The sequence below is a fragment of the Nyctereutes procyonoides genome, unplaced genomic scaffold (genome assembly GCF_905146905.1).
Source record: "Nyctereutes procyonoides isolate TBG_1078 unplaced genomic scaffold, NYPRO_anot_genome, whole genome shotgun sequence".
In the NCBI taxonomy this organism is placed as follows: domain Eukaryota; kingdom Metazoa; phylum Chordata; class Mammalia; order Carnivora; family Canidae; genus Nyctereutes; species Nyctereutes procyonoides.
Genome location: NW_026575154.1, coordinates 43,122 through 60,806, shown reverse-complemented (window position 1 = coordinate 60,806; position 17,685 = coordinate 43,122). Strand labels below are relative to the sequence as shown.

The following is a 17,685-nucleotide window of genomic DNA, read 5'->3' as shown; positions in this document are numbered from 1 at the left end:
CTTGCACCATACACAAAGATAAACTCAAAATGGATGAAAGATCTAAATGTGAGACAAGAGTCCATCAAAATCCTAGAGAACACAGGCAACACCCTTTTTGAACAGTAACTTCTTGCAAGATACATCCACGAAGGCAAAAGAAACAAAAGCAAAAATGAACTATTGGGACTTCATCAAGATAAGAAGCTTTTGCACAGCAAAGGATACAGTCAACAAAACTCAAAGACAACCTACAGAATGGGAGAAGATATTTGCAAATGACGCATCAGATAAAGGGCTAGTATCCACGATCTAAAAAGAACTTATTAAACTCAACAGCAAAGAAACAAACAATCCAGTCACGAAATGCTCAAAAGACATGAAGAGAAATCTCACAGAGGAAGACATAGACATGGCCAACAAGCACATGAAAAAATGCTTCGCATCACCTGCCATCAGGGAAATACAAATTAAAACCACAATGAGATACCACCTCACACCAGTGAGAATGATGAAAATTAACAAGGCGGGAAACCACAAATGTTGGAGAGGATGCAGAGAAAGGGGAACCCTCCTGCACTGTTGGTGGGAATGTGAACTGGTGCAGCCACTCTGGAAAACTGTGTGGAGGTTCCTCAAAGAGTTAAAAATAGATCTGCTCTATGACCCAGCAATTGCACTGCTGGGGATTTACCTCAAAGATACAGATGCAGTGAAACGGCAGGACACCTGCACCCCAATGTTTATAGCAGCAATGTCCACAATAGCCAAACTGTGGAAGGAGCCTCGGTGCCCATCGAAAGATGAATGGATAAAGAAGATGTGGTCTATTTATACAATGGAATATTACTCAGCCATTAAAAATGACAAATACCCAGCATTTGTTTCGACGTGGATGGAACTGGAGAGTATTATGCTGAGTGAAGTAAGTCAATCGGAGAAGGACAAACATTATATGGTCTCATTCATTTGGGGAATATAAGAATTAGTGAAGGGGAATAAAGGGAAAGGAGAGAAAATGAGTGAAAATATCAGTGAAGATTACAAAACATGAGAGAACCCTAACTCTGGGAAACAAATAAGGGGTAGTGGAAAGGGAGGTGGGCAGGGCGTTGGGGTGACTGGGTGATGGGCACTGAGGGGGGCACTTGGTGGGATGAGCACTTGGTGTTATGCTATAGTTTGGCAAATTGAACTCCAATAAAAAAAATTTTTTAAATAAAGTAAAAATGGAAAAAAATTAAAATAAACACATTTTTTAAAAGCAAAAAAAAAAGAACCATCAGCAGTACTCCACAACCAGCAATGCTATCTAATGCATCAAATACACATATTAGTTTATTCAGTTAAAAGATGAACGTTGTATGACCTAGTAAACTTTGTACCAATTCCAAAAAAAAAAAAAAAAATGAGCACAGGAACAAATTAAATGGCATTAGAGTAAACTTGACTGAACCCTGCTCCTTCATAATGCCAAAGTTGGCATTCAGGTTGAGAATGCATTGCATTCTGTTCATGGAGGCCGAAAGGGAGGGTGATTTTGTCAGCGTGAGGGAGAGCATGATGCTATAAGTTCTAGGTCATTAATGTTAAAATTTGAAATAAAAAAGATGGAATAAACATGTGAATTGAACCTAAGCCACATGCAAGAAGTTTTTATACTATTCTAAAGTTTGTAAGCACCATAGGATTCGCCTGCTAAAGGTTGAGATTTTGCCAAATTAAACTTCACTCCGGTACAATCTATTCTCCTTGGGTCCTTTTATCCTCTTAGATTGTGGTAAGGCTCTTTTTAATAATGTCTGATTGTACTATTTCCTTTGATGGGATAATCAAATCCTATTTTCTTCAAATTTGTGATTTGAGATCTGCATACCCAGTTTACCCTTCTTTAGTTCTCTCCAGTTGCTTCATGGCCCACTGTCACTGGAATGATTAAAAAGTCTTAAGGGAAACTTCTAAGAATGAAAAATTTGTGTTGAGAATAGTAAATAAATCTTCCAAATTTCAATAATTTAAGCAAGTAGTCTGAGAGAAAAATGATTAAAGCAAAACTGACAAAAGTTAACATTTTTGACATACATAATGCTTAATCAAATTTATAAGAAAAACATCAAGAGTTCTACTCCTATTACTCCTGCCCTCCCACATATCATACTTAAACCTGGAGACACATGTATAAGATGTAAGGAGGAAAATATCAGTTAATAAATATGTAGGGAAGTGTCTTTTCCCCTAAATATAAGTAATGAAATCTAATTCTCTTTTAAGTCAACAATAACTTTTTTGAATATAGCTGTTAGAGTATTATATTAGTTATGCATATACAACTTAGTGATTTGATAAGTTTATACATTATGCTATGTTCATCACCAGTGTCCCACCATCTGTCCCATTATGTTGCTTACAGTATCACTGACTATATTCCTTATTCTGTATCTTTTATTCCTATGACCTATTCATTCTATAACTGGAGATACTCATTCCATATCTCCTACTCTCCTTCACCATTTTACGGAATCCTCCACTCCCCCCGCTACAGCAACCATCAGTTTGTTCTCTATACTTATAGATCTGATTCTGTTTTTTTGTGTGTTCATTTTTTTTTTAAGATTCCACTTATGAGTGGAATGTGGTATTTGTCTTTCTCAGTCTGATTTATTTTACTTGGCATAATACCCCCTGAGTCAACCCTTGTTGTCTCAACTGGCATGATATTATCCTTTGTTATGGCTATGTAATATTTGTGTGTTTGTGTACCACATCTTTCTTATCTAGTCATCTATTGATAGACAGTTGGGTTACTCCATATCTTAGCTATTGTAAATAATGCTCTGTACACAGGGGTGCATATATCTTTTTGAATTACTGTCTTCATTTTCTTTGAGTAAATACCCAATAGTGAAATTATTGGATCATATAGAATTTCTTTTTTTAAATTTTTTGAGAAACTTCATACTGTTTTCTAGAGTGGCTGCACAAATTCAGATTCCCACCAACAGTGTTCCTTTTTCTCTGCTTTCTTGTCAACATTTGTTATTTTTTATCATTTTGATTTTAGCCATTCTAACTGGTGTGAGGTGATATCTCATTGTGTTTTTAAGATTTTATTTATTTATTCATGAGAGAAACACAGAGAGAAAGAGGCAGAGACATAGGCAGAAGGAGAAGCAGGCTACCCGCAAGGAGTCCAATGTGGGACTCAATCCCAGATCCTGGGATAATGCCCTGAGCCAAAGGCAGATGCTCAACTGCTGAGCCACCCAGGTGTCCCTCATTGTGGTTTTGATTTGAATTTCCCTGAGACTAGTGATGTTGGGGATCTTTTCATATGTCTTTATATATTTTCAAAAATCCTTTATTGAATATATTATTTGCAAATATCTTCTCCTATTCCATAGGTTGTCTTTTTGTTTTACTGATGGTTTCCTTTGCTGTGCAGAAGCTTTTAATGTTGATGAAGTCCCAGTAGTTTATTTTTGCTTTTGTTTCCCTTGCCCCAGGAGACATATCTAGAAAAATGTTACTATGGCTAATATCAGAGAAATTACGGCCTGAGCTATCTTCTAGGATTTTCATGGTTTCACGTTTCATATTTAGGTCTTTCATATATCTTGTGTTTATTATTGTGTATGGTGTTAGAAAGTGATCCAGTTTCATTCTTTTGCACGTTACTGTCCAGTTGTCCTAACATCATTTGTTGAAGAGACTGTCTTTTTCCCATTGCATATTCTTGCTTCCTTTGTCATAGCTGAATTGGCCATATAATCATGGTTTTATTTGTGGAGTCTTTATTCTATTCCATTGACCTGTGTGTGTATTTTTTTGTGCCAGGGCCATACTGTTTTGATTACTACAGCTTTGTCATATATCTTGAAATCTGATATTGTGATGCTTCCAGCTTTGTTCTCAAGATTGCTTTGGCTATTTGAGGACTTCCATGGTTCTCTTTTTTTTTAAGATTTATTTATTTATTTATTTATTTATTTATTTATTTATTTATTTATGAGAGAGAGAGAGAGAGAGAGAGAGAGAGGCAGAGACATAGGCAGAGGGAGAAGCAGGCTCCATGTGGGGAGCCTGATGTGGGACTCGATCCCAGGACTCCAGGATCACGCCCTGGGCCGAAGGCAGGTGCTAAACCGCTGAGCCACCTAGGCATCCCCTGGCTTCCGTGGTTCTATCCAAATTTTAGGAATATTTGTTCTAGTTCTGTGAAAAATGCTGTTGGTATTTTCATAAGGATTGCTGTGAACCTGTAGATTGCTTTCAGTAATATGGACAATGACTTTTTATTCTATGAGAAAACACAGTATTGTCAAAGTGGTGATGAAATGGGCAATGTTATTTATACAAACAACTCTGGAAAATAACTTGCAGTATATACATCAGGTTACTTAAGAATGTTTTATCTTTTGTATATAGCCACATTTTACTTCTTTTGGCAACTTTACAAAGATATCTTTGCCATATAAAATTTATACATGTTTAAGAAATATAGGGCAGCCCAGGTGGCTCAGTGGTTTAGCGCCTGCCTTCAACCTGGGTCATGATCCTGGAGACCTGGGATCGAGTCCCACCTCAGGCTCCCTGCATGGAGCCTGCTTCTTCCTCTGCCTATGTCTCTCCCTCTCTTTCTCTCTGTGTCTCATGAATAAATAAATAAAATCTTAAAAAAAAAGAAATATAACTTGAGGGACACCTGAGTGGCTCAGCGGTTGAGTGCCTGCCTTCAGCCTAGGGTGTGATCCTGGAGTCCCAGGATTAAGTCCCACATCAGGCTCCCCGCATGGAGCCTGCTTCTCTCTCTGCCTATGTCTCTGCCTCTCTCTCTCTGTGTGTGTGTGTGTGTCTCTCATGAAAAAATAAATAAAAATCTTAAAAAAAAAAAGAAATATAACTTGAGGGGTGCCTGGGTGGTTCAGTTGGTTAAGCATCTGCCTTCTTCAGGTCATGATCCCAGGGTCCTGGGAATGAGTCCCGCATGGGGCTCTCTGCTCAGCAGGGGCCTACTTCTCCCTCTGCTGTCCCCCCACCCCAGCTCGTGCACACTCTCTCCTCTCTCAAAAAATAAAAAATAAAATTTTTTAATAAAAATAAACACAGGAGTTGGGACACAGACATGTCCACGAAAACAGGGAAAAGATACCATTTACAAGCCAAAGAGAGGGGCTTTATTCTGGGAATAAAATCTTTAAAATAAAGTGAATGATGATTCTGCAGCTTGCTATGGCTGCCATAGCAAAGCACACAGAATGGATGTTTAAACAACAGAAATGGGATTTTTCCAAGGTAGAAGTCTGTGATCAAGGTGTTGGCAAGGTTGGTTTCTTCTGTTAACACAATGAAATATGTTTCAGATAACAGATATAAACAACACTTTCCTTGGAAAAACTGGTATGAGCTTTGCCACAAATATCTCTCTTCCTGTGATATGTAATATATAATGTCATTAGCCAAATTAAATCCACCAGATAAAAGCACACTACTGGTTGATCAGGCTTGAGTTGAGTTACCATTATTCCAGCAGGAAAAATGCTGAAGAAAACTGACCTATCTTGCAGGCATTATCAGGCAAAGTTAAGCAGGTATAGACAAACAGCTCTTCTGAGTCTTTAAACCAAAGTAAACAAACTTTATCTCAGCAATGAAAAGTTGTTTACTTATGAACAAAGGCAAAACAGTACTAACATGGGAGCTGCCAGTATAGACATAAAAATGCTCAATTGTAAACTCCTCTTAAGGCCTTGGCAAAATCTTATAGCACATTAATCTATAAAACAAAATTTTCCAAAGCAAAAAGGAAATAGTGCATTGAGTGAGGTTTAGTATCTGTATAAATCTTTATGGTTCTAATCCCTTTTCTAGGAGAATTGATTGGAGGATAAAATGTCCAAAGCCAAACTGCAGAGGATGACCTATTAAAAAAAAAAAAAGTTCAGTGAAAAAAGTTTATCATCGTGTTGGATAATACAGCACATTTGTCCTAAATTTAGGTTTGGAGAAGTTGCCAGCTAGATCTCTCTTATAAACCTCTTCACAGTGTTTCTATGAAATTTTGGGGCCAAATTTCTCAGGGTACTGAATCTCCTAACTGCTGTGAACCTGGTTCTACTTCAGAAGTTTATAGAAGCCTCTAAAGAAAGGTGCTAATCCCAAAATACTCAGGCAACTCTAGTTTGCTCAGAATAAGATACGGGGGACCTGGAAGCAACTTGGGGAAGTGTTCTGTGGGAAGGAGTAAGGGCTTTGGAGTCCTATACACCTGGTTCAGGGTCTGGAGCCTTGCTTAAATGTGTGTGAACTCAACTGCCACATTTGTAAAATGGGAATAGTAATAACTACAATGCTGCGGATTAGTGATGAGGATCATAAAGCACTTCCTACATTACCTGGTTCATACTCAGTAGCAAAAATCATCATAATCACCTTGCTTCTTGTTAGTAACCAAGGGCCTGGATCTTTAAAATATTTAAAATATTGGGACCCTTTGGACAAAATGACCAGGAGTCCAGGTTCAGTAAAAACTGGTTTGCAGGATCAATTGTGGAGTTTCAAAAACCTCCAGAATTTCCTGAGTTTGAGGCTAAGAATCTTCTGAACCCAGAGGTACTACCAGAAATTCAAGTGGAGCCAGAGGCAAAATATAATCCACACATGGGTTGACCAACCATTCTGGTTTGCCTAGGATTGAGGTTATTCCCAGAACATGGGATTTTAAGTGCTAAAGCCTGTGGGTTCCAGGCCAATGGAGACATACTGGCCATCCTATGCTCACTCTAAATCACTACAGGTCCATGAGAGTGTGTGGTATGCAGGACCGTGGTAGCTTCAGTTGTCAGCTCTCTTCTCACAAGCCCTGATCCTTCCCCATTCAGACCTCAAACAGGAACTCTGACCACCTGAGTCTCAAAATGACAGCAGGGAAGTGAAAATAGTCCCCAGGGTCAGGAGAACTGGATTCAAGTATCAGCTCTAGTGGTGATTGGCAAGTGCTTGTGGCAAGATGCTAAACGCTGTGACCTTTGAAGTGAGAGGAGATTATACTGACTTCAGAGCTTTGAAGTAACATGCAGACATGCTTATTAAACTGTTGAATAGACAATAAAAGAAAATTACTATAAGTGATAAGGTTAATTAAGAGAGGGGGGAAAAAGGACCTTGTGTACAGAGAAGTGGACCTCAGCCTGTTGCTGAATCATCCTTCTTGGCAGAAAGACTTGTGCTATTGTAATGCTGAGTGGCACACAGCTGCTAGTCACCCGGAAGCACAGTGAACACTGCTGACTTCTGCCTGGCTCTAGCAAACGCCAGACCTTCAGAATGCGATTTGTTTCTGGCTTTTGTTCCTAAAGTTTTCTCTCCCCAGCACCGCAAACTCAGGTGGTCAGATGGCCAGATGAAAGCTGCAACTCATCCTTTCATCTTTCCACTCTGCCAAGCCATGTGGGGCTGGAGCCGTGCTGGAGAGCCAGGCTGGATGGGGTTTCTGCAGCTCTAAACTGCTAGGGGAAGATTCTGCTAATCCTTTTCTCAGGCACAGTGTGGCAGCTTTCAGAACTGCTGTGTGAGATTGTGCTTGGCAGTGTCAGGAAATTTTCTTCTGCACGTACACCCTGCCCAAGAAAAGAATCCAAAGCAAATTTTTCATAAGGAGGCAAGAGCTTCACATTTGCTAAAGCCTAAGTTCTCCATTGTGCTCAACTCACCTGCTGAGTGTGCTGCTGATGAAAATTTTCATTTGAGGGGATCCCTGGGTGGCTCAGTGGTTCAGAGCCTGCCTTCAGCCCAGGGTGTGATCCTGGAGTCCCGGATGGAGTCCCACATCGAGCCTGCTTTTCCTTCTGCCTCTCTCTCTCTCTCTCTCTCTCTCTCTCTCTCTCTCTCTGTGTGTGTGTGTGTGTGTGTATGTGTCTCATGAATAAATAAATCTTAAAAAATCATGAGAATTTCCATTTGAGAAGGTCAGGAATCAAGTAAAAAGATAATCCAATTTGTTTTGTATACCACCCACACTTTCTCCCCCTTTTAAAAAAAAAAACAGAGAAATTGGTTTTGCTATGTATCGGGCTGAGAACAATTTGAAAATAACTCCCAAGCCTGGCAGTTCTTTATAGATATGAGCCTAGAGCTTGTTTGTTAGAAGAGCAGGCCACAAATCATCATAGCAACTGGAAAGGGGGCATGCCTAGAACTGGAAGGCAGAAGGTGTGGCCTTGGGAAAACACAGCCATGACTCTGGCAGGCACTGTACTTATTAAGTCAAGCTGGTGATTTGTTCTCTCTTTTCATCTATTTCCAGAATTCCCCTGAGGGCCTGTCTCAGGAAAACATGGAGTAGGATCCTTTACCATTTTTTGTTTCATTAGCAGGGTCAACTATAGCATCTTTAAGAATTGGCTTATCTTTGCTGGTTTCTGTCAGAGGACATAGATGTAGCACTCTCTCATGCCTTTTATAGTGTGCCTGGAGAAAAAAAAGGAAATATATGAGTATAAAATGTAAATTACCTCTCGGTGATAAAAGCAAAAGGAAGACAGATCTCAATAGCACTTTGAGATGAAGCAGTAGGTGCCTGTCTTCTAGCAAACATGAGGCTCCTTAGCCAAACTCACTCTTGGAAGGAAGAGCCCTGGGCCTTTTTAAAGAACTGCGGTCAGGTAGATTCATAGCTCTGCTTTTTTTCCCCTGGCCTTAAATGAAGTTATGTGACAGGATGGAACCATATGGCAGTTCTCATTGAAGACAAGACCCAAGATTGCATAATCATGGAAAAGCTAGTGGCTAAATTGAGGTCTGAACAACAATCCAAAGGAGAGAACTAAACTGACAAGTCTGTGACTTGTTCTGGATTATTTCAAAACAAAGAACTTCTAATTTTTTTAAAAAAGTATTTATTTATTTACTTACTTATGAAACATTTCAATGCTTTATGGAAAAAATGGAACAGAATATTTTATTTTTTTAATTTTTTAAAAAATTTTTATTTATTTATGATAGAGAGAGAGAGAGAGAGAGAGGCAGAGACACAGGCAGAGGGAGAAGCAGGCTCCATGCACTGGAAGCCCGATGTGGGATTCGATCCCGGGTCTCCAGGATCGCGCCCTGGGCCAAAGGCAGGCGCCAAACTGCTGCACCACACAGGGATCCCGAACAGAATATTTTATATCAGAATATGCTTAGCTAGAAATATGGCCAAATTTCTGCCAGTGTGAAAAAAGGAGAGCAGATGACCTTTTTCTATCTGGAATTATAGTCTGTAATTTGTTAGAAATTACCTCGGTCAAATTATGCTCTGTATCTTTCTTTGTAAGTGGTTTTTTCCCTTCAGTTGATATAGCTAATGTTTGTTAGTTAATCATTGTCCGATTTAATGTTCATGAAACCCCTACAAAGCACATGATAGTAAGTCCATTTTATTTATTTATTTATTTACTTACTTATTTTTCATTTAAATTTCAGTTAACATACAGTGTAATATTAGTTTCAGGTGTACAATATAGCAATTAACACTTCCATACATCACCCAGTGCTTATCACAGTAAATACACTCCTTAATCTCCATCACCTATTTCTCCCAGCCCCCTCACCTCCCTTCTGGTAGCCATCAGTTTGTTCTCTATAGTTGAGAGTCTATTTCTTGGCTTGCTTCCCTCTCTATTTTTCTTTTTTCCCTTTGCTCATTTGTTCTGTTTCTTAAATTCCACATGTGAGTGAAATCATATGGTATTTGCTTTTCTCTGATTGACTTATTTTGGTGAGCATAATATTCTCTAGTTTATCCATCCATTGCAAATGGCAAGATTTCACTCTTTTTTATGGTTGAGTAATATTCTATTGTATATGCATACCACAGTTTCTTTATCCTTCATTTGTCTGTTTCATAATTTGGCTATTATAGATAATGCTGCTATAAATACCAAGTCAAGTATCCCTTTGAATTAGTGTTTTTATATTCTTTGGGTCAATACCTAGTAGTGCATTACTGGATCATGGGGTAATTCTATTTTTAGCTTTTTGAAGAACCTCCATACCATTTTCCTGAGTGGCTACACCAGTTTGCATTCCTAACAATAGTGCAGGAGGGTTCCCCTTTCTCCACATCCTCACCAACACCTCTTGTTTCCTATGTTGTTGATTTTAGCCATTCTGACAGGTGTGAGGTGATAATTATTTTGATTTGCATTTCTCTGATGAGAAGTGATGTTGAGTATCTTTTCATGTTGGCCATCTGTATGTCTTCTTTGGAAAAAATGTTTATTCATATCTTCTGGCCATTTTTTAATTGAGTTATTTGTGTTTTGGATGTTGAGTTTTATGAGTTCTTTATATGTTTTAGATACTAACCCTTTATCATATATATCATTTGCAAATATCTTCTCCCATTCAGTAGGTTGCCTTTTAGTTTTAGTGATGGTTTCCTTCCCTGTGCAGAAACTTTTTTTTTTTTTAAATAGGCTCCATACCCAGCATGGAGCCAACACAGGACTTGAACTCATGACCCTGAATTCAAGACCTAAGCTGAGATTAAGAGTTGGATGCTCAGACCCAAGCCATTCAGGCACAGCTGTGCAGAAGCTTTTTATTTTGATGAAGTCCCAATAGTTTATTTTTTATTTTGTTTCCCTTGCTTTGAGACATATCTAGAAAGAAGTTGCTACAGCATTGTCAAAGAGGTTGCTGTTTGTGTTCTCTAAGGTTTTTATGGTTTCACGGTGGGTGGTAGAAGTGTTTACAAAATAGCTGAATAAAGAAGAGAAAGATGAGGAAGGAGCTGGAAAGGAAAAGAGCTGGAAACAGACATGGGATCTGAGTCTTAGATCCAAGCTCTTTAATGAGCTATCATTTTTAGCTTGAAGCATTATGATAGCTTCCATGGCCCTAAATTCAAGCAGCTGAAAGTAGTGTGAAACCTTTATTGTCTTGCTCACTCATACGTAGAATCAGCCTCAAGAAGGAAGAAAGGTCTCTTGAATACAAAATTCCGGACACAGTCAGACCAGCATGGATTTAGCAAACTTTTGATCAAACATATCTAGGTCATTATCCATAATTCTACTGCCTCTTTTTTTTTTCTTTTTTCTTTTGATCAGCTGAATCCTTAAAGATCCTAACTACCCTCTATTCTCCATTGCCATCATCACTTGGGCCCCTGTAGAGCCCAAAATGTCAGTCAGGTGTTATAAACAGAATTTAGATAGAAGGTAAAGTATACTAAGATTTGCATTTCAGATTTACTGGCTAGACTTCAGGCAGATGACTTAACATCTTGTATTCATATCTTTCTTATCTGCCAAATGGAGAAGATAATGTCTTTCTTATGGGGATACTACATTGAAGGGTGTTAAAAAATTCAATCACTGGACTCTGACATCCATTTGACAATATTTTTATCTTCAATAAATTACCAAATTTCAGCAAGTCTTCATTTCTTTATCTGTAAAATGAAGATAAGACTGAGAGCACTTGTGTCACAGAATTGTTGAAAGAATTGAATGAGATACTGTATATGAAACACTTGACAAACAGTTAATGAACAAGTATTAGCTTTTATTATTATTACTGAAGATCAGTGGTAAGCCTGGCACACTGTAGCTCCCTGATCATGCTAACTAGCCTTACTAGGGTACATGTGGTGAGCATTGAAAAATTTGTAGTTCACATGATTTTCTCTGAACTGCCACTTTTAAGTGTGTATTCAATGGTGAAAAGCTGGTTTTTTAGTTCTTTTCTCTTTGGGTAAATGAACCTCCATGTAGAGATATAGACTCATCGTGTGGGTAAAATCTCAAGCAAGCCTGAATGGTGCTTCAGACTCTTGTAAGATCTAGCTAGGAAGAAAGAAGTGGGTTGACTCTTGTCCCTTCAGAATTCGTGCCCACCAGAACCTCCATATGTGACCTTATCTGAAAATAGGGTCTTTGCAGATGTGATGTCAGTAGTTAATATGAGACTGTATTGGATTATGGTGGGCCCTAAATCAGATGACCAGTGTCTGCATAAGAAGGTCATGTGGCCACAGAGACAGATTGGAGTAGTGCTTTTACAGGGAACAGCAGGGATTTCTAGCAACCTCCAGAAGCTACAAGTGAGGCGGAGGACAGATTCTGCTTGAGAGACTACAGAAAGATCCAACTCAGCCAACATTTTGATTTTTAACTTCTGGCTTCCAGACACTATCAAGTTTGTATGATTCATTAGGGCAGCCCTAGGAAACTAATACATGAGGGACCTCTAGCCAAAAGGCAAGTATGTTACAGCATCTCTTCTCTCCAGGCAAAGTCGGCAAAAAGTAATGCAGAAGGTGTACATATGGAGGGCCTGAACACAACCAGACAAACATAGGACCTCAGAAAATGGGTCCTAGAAGACACAGCAAGGGCAGGTGAGTGAGTGTTCTCTTACAAAAATGGCCCATTGGGCAACTGAGGGTGGTTCTGCACCATTAGAAGTGGGTGGCAGGATATGAAAGGGCAAGGAAGTATAACCACATTGATATGCAGAGATTGGGCTGCACAAATACTCAATGATGACTTTCCAGACAGATTCAAGGGCTGGCGCATCCAAGGCAACACTAACTCATCAATCCTTTTAAGAATGTAGTCACAGGTGATAACCTTCTTAAACTGCAAAGACAATACTAATGTCAGAAGCATCTGAGGAGCCTGGCAAAAATTCTGGAGCTCTGTAATAGGGCCTACAATTTGTGTTTTAAGAAGCCTTCCCTGGTAGGTTGATTCAGAACCAGTTTGAGAAAAATAGTGCAATTAATGTTAGCTGCTAATATGCCAGAAGAAGAAAAGGATGCCTGGCCCATCATAAATGAGCTGCTGAACTGTCAAGTGTGCCTTCAATACTGTAACATTTCAGGCCACATGGGGGTACTGACAAATCAGGCATTGTGTGAACCCATGGTGAAAGGGGGACAGGACAACTGAGTACTGGAGGAACAATCAGTGTCCTCCAGCTGTAAAGCAAGTCTCTGCTGGAGGCCTGGCTCTTCAGCTACTTTTCATCCCGGAATAATCACTTAATAGTTAATGATAGCCCATATTTCTCTACCACTTTTGAGTTTATAAGGCATTTTTGTGACATTTATGTTAATTGTTCACTCTGCTTATCCTGAGATGTAGTATTGTTAAGTATTTATAGCTCATCTTGGATGAAGAGAAAACTGAAGATCATTTGCTGGCCAATGGCTTATGCCAAGATACAAAATATCAGTTCTCGTGGAAGCAATCTAGTGCAGATGTTCTGATTTATTAAGAAGATCTTGTTGAAGGAGCTGTGCATAAGCCTTCGTTGATCTTTTTCTTTTCTTTTCTTTTCTTTTTTTTTTTTTTTTTACCTTCAAGGGGTTACTTCAGGGAACTGAATGGCCATAGCAGGTCCTGCCTCTGGGACCACTACCCTCGCTGACCTGAGCGCAGCCAAATCTGTGTACAGTGTAGCACGTTGCCGCCACCTAGTGGTGAAGATGGCGTTTAACCCTTGTGACTGGAATAAAAATCTCGCAGAGAGGGGGCAATAAGTAGAGTAAAATTCTCAAGGTCAGTTTGATAATAATCTTGAATTCCTCTCTGGCCCTCCAAAAAAAAACACCCTGGTATACCTTTCCGACAAGTTTAGATATATAATTAGGCATTTTTTAAAAATTGGCGCACCGATGCTTCTTTTCCCTATTTCCTCTATTCATATCCTATACTTTTTCCTTTGAAGAAAAAAATCAAAAACTATCGCCTTAACCTCTCAATATTTGTGAAATATCTAATGCGGATATGCAAAAGACAGAGAATGTTCTTTCATCCTTTTTTATGAAGACCTAAACATCTCACGTAGAGCCCTTCTCCCAGTGAATGCAATCTCTCTTCTCAGAGCCAGAAGAACAGTTCAGAAGAATTCAGATGTCAGACCTCCGTTTTGAGTTCTAACATCTCACCTGTAGAGAGATCACTTGAAAGGAGTTGACAGTGATTAGATCCACAAGCTGGAAAAAAAAATAAATTTATCCTGTCTCTTTTTCTGTTTTGATTGATGAGCTGAATGAAGTAAGGTTGTCTATCCTAAATTTCCCAAGAAACTCAATAAACATTTCCACCATCTTTCCCTTTTAATCAAATGAGTGGACATAAGTGTGAGGAGCAAATAGCTCATCCATAGAAGTTTGAATTTTGCAAAACTGTCAGCATTTTCAAGCTGAAGACACAACATTTCTTTTAGTTCTTCTACACATGGGACCAATCCTGCCGCTAGCTAGTTCTGTGTGTGATCTGGGGGACTTGCTCACATTTGCTGGGTTTCTGTTAAAAACCCTTGAAATTAGATGCCTAGATTGCTTCTACTTTACACACACACACACACACACACACACACACACACACACACACGTACGTGTGTACATGCACACACAAGCACTTATTCCCTTGCCATAGTATCTTGTTCAAAAGATCCATGACCCTATAATCACTTTGTACTAGGTTAAGTGGTAACTGCCCCCGCTCCCAAAAGATGTGTCCTTATCCTAATCCCTGGGAACTGGTAAATGTGACCTTTTTTTGGGAAAAGGGTCTCTAGGTATAATTAAGTTAAGGGTCTCATGATCATTTAATCCTGGATCGTTCAGGTAGGTCCTAAATCCAATGACGAATAGTCTCATAAGTACAAGCTAAGGAATACCTGGAACCACTAAAAGCTGAAAGAGGCAAAGAAAGATGAATCTTCCAGATAATTCTGATGTCGAGAATGTGTAAATCTGAAGTATCAGTAGGAAAGCCACTGTCTATCTGGCTCCACAGAAGGCGTAGGACCTGGATTGAGGATCCTGGAAATAGCACAATGCCCTCTGGTGTGTGGTGTGTGTGTGTGTGTGTGTGTGTGTGTGTGTGTGTGTGTGTGTGTAGATGTGGGTGAGACGTTGAGACATATCATGAGGCCATAGGGTAAGGATAATGCGGTCATCAAGGAACTGTGAAATACCAAATTCAGTTTAATGTTTTCCTCAATTTAACTCTCTTCTGTTCTTCAACACCCTTCAGTCTTATTTTTGTTGAATATACCACCTAGTTCTTGCATACGAGGGAATGAGTGAAGACATGCTAGCTTCTTACAGAAGAACAGAGCCTTTGAGCCAGAATACCGGGGTGTGAATTCTGATGTAGATATTTTCTTTTTTTTTTTAATTTTTTTAAATTTATTTATTTATGACAGTCACAGAGAGAGAGAGAGAGAGAGGCAGAGACACAGGCAGAGGGAGAAGCAGGCTCCATGCACTGGAAGCCCGATGTGGGATTCGATCCCGGGTCTCCAGGATCGCGCCCTGGGCCAAAGGCAGGCGCCAAACCGCTGCACCACCCAGGGATCCCCTGATGTAGATATTTTCTAATTGAATGACAAAGTTACATAAACTTTTGCTGCTTTAGTGTTTGCATCTGTAAAACAATGTAAATAGCAATACCATCCTCCTAGGCTTTGTGAAGAATAAGTAGAAATTGCTTAGAATAGAAGCCGCTCTATAGAAAGTGTGATAATGATCACTTTTTAATTAGCACTAGGAGTGTCTGTATTATGCTTGGGGTCAAAGAGTCCTGGGACCATTCCCTGCCATAGCTAGTGGCAGGAAGTGATCTGGAGAGGAGCCCAGAGCAGCAGCGTGGAGTGAGAGGAAGGGCTGGCTAAAGTGACAAGGAAAAATCAGGAATCATTTGTGAAATAGTTTTAGAATTACCTGGTGACTGCCCTCCAGATGGAAGGGAAACTGGTAAAATAAGTCTAGACTTCTTGACTATCTAATGGAACAGAAATTGCAGTGATTATTATTTTGAGTTGCAAATATGTTCTCCCATTCTGTATGTTTTACTTTTTTCTTCAAATTTTTTGATGGTTTCCTTTACTGTGCAGAAGATTTTTAGTTTGAAGTAGTCTCATTTGTCTAGTTTTGCTTTAGTGGCCTTTGTTTTTGATGTCATATCCAGAAAATCATTACCGACATCAATTAAAGGGTTTCTTTCCTGTATTATCTTCCCATAGTTTTGTGATATCTGGTCTTATGTTTAAGTCTTTGATCCATTCGGAGTTAATTTTTGTGAGTGGTCTACGATAGGGGTCCAATTTAATTGTGGTGCATGTGTTTGTCCAGTTTTCCCAGCACCATTTGTTGAAGAGACTTTCTGTTCCCCCATTGGATGTTCTTGGCTCCCTTGTCAAATATTAGATGACTATATACAGTAGTATTTTAATTCTGAGCACTCTATTCTGTTCCATTCATCTATTTGTCTATTTTTATGCCAATACCATACTGTCTTTATTACTGTAGCTTTGTAGTATAGTTTGAAGCCAGGTAGTGTGATAGATACCTCTGGGTTTGTCATTTTTCCTCAGGATTGCTTTGGCTATTTGGGGTGTTTTGTGGTTCCATATAAATTTTAAGATCTTTTTTTCCTATTTCTTGAACATTGTTTCTTCCAGTCTTCAAGGAAACCTTATCCAGTGGGTTTTATTATTCTTTATCCAATGAAGGTCTAACCCAAAGAGGTTATATAATTTTATAAAACTAAACATCTAGTACAAGGCAGAGCCAAGATTAAAATCAAAATTTTCTGACTACAAAAATCTATGTTCTTAGTCACTGAATGTGCTTCTTTCTCAGAGCTCTCCTTCTGGGCCAAAGCTAAGTCTATTGAATGGTTGCACTATCTCTGGCCTTTAATCAAATTAAGCACATCATAGTAACACCTAATTTTGCATATTGCTTTACCATTTGTGGAGCCCTTTCATGTTCATCATTGATTTTGGCTGATACTGTGAATCAATCTGCAAGGATCTCAGTAACATTTACTTCCTGCATGGACCAGAACCTGTGAATATGAGTGTTAGTTCAGTAAGTCTGAATTAGAATGCCAACTCTGACAAGGTCTGTGTGACCTTTTTTAACTCTGGATTTGTCTGGGTCACAGATGTCTTATATGTAAGTAAGTGTATTAAATAATGTATATATGTTATAGACTTAGTTCAGTTACTGGCAATAGTAAATACTCAGGAAATACTTAAGTGCCCAGATACACTTTTTTTTTGTCATTTATATACCAAAGGACAGATAACATAAGTTGACCATGTCAATTCTAAGTATCTAGCCAAGGAAAATGAAAACATAGTTCCATATAAAGACTAGGACACAAGTGCTCACAGAAGTTTTATTAATAATGATAAAAAATTGGAAGCTATTCACATATCCATGAGATGGTAAATGGATAAATAAATTGTAACAGGAGCAGCCTGGGTGGCTCAGCGGTTTAGCGCCGCCTTCAGCCGGGGCATGATCCTGGAGACCTGGGATCGAGTCCCACGTCGGGCTCCCTGCATGGAGCCTGCTTCTCCTTCTGCCTGTGTCTCTGCCTCTCTCTCTCTCTCTCTGTCTCTCTCTGTCTCTCTCTCTCTCTGTCTCTCATGAATAAATAAATAAAATCTTAAAAAAAATAAATTGTAACATATTCCAACAAAAAAAGGAGAGAACTACAATATAATCAACAAGATGAATCTTTGAAATACTGTACTAAATAAAGGAAGCCAGATCCAAAAGCTACATGCCATTTGCATAATATTCCCCAAAAGGTAAAACTATACAGATGCAGAATAGATTAGTGTCTGCATGGCTATTGGGATGGAGGAAGGGAATTCCTGCCAAAGGACGTGAGAATGATGGATATATTC

The 17,685-nt window shown here is 39.0% G+C and overlaps 1 protein-coding gene across 1 annotated transcript in view; it reads left to right on the top strand.

Annotated features, from left to right (window-relative positions):
* The window catches only part of CUNH4orf17 (chromosome unknown C4orf17 homolog), a gene marked incomplete at its 3' end in the record, with an annotated part of 83,883 nt that overhangs the window by 24,149 nt on the left and 42,049 nt on the right, over positions 1-17,685 (top strand). The window lies entirely within an intron of this gene.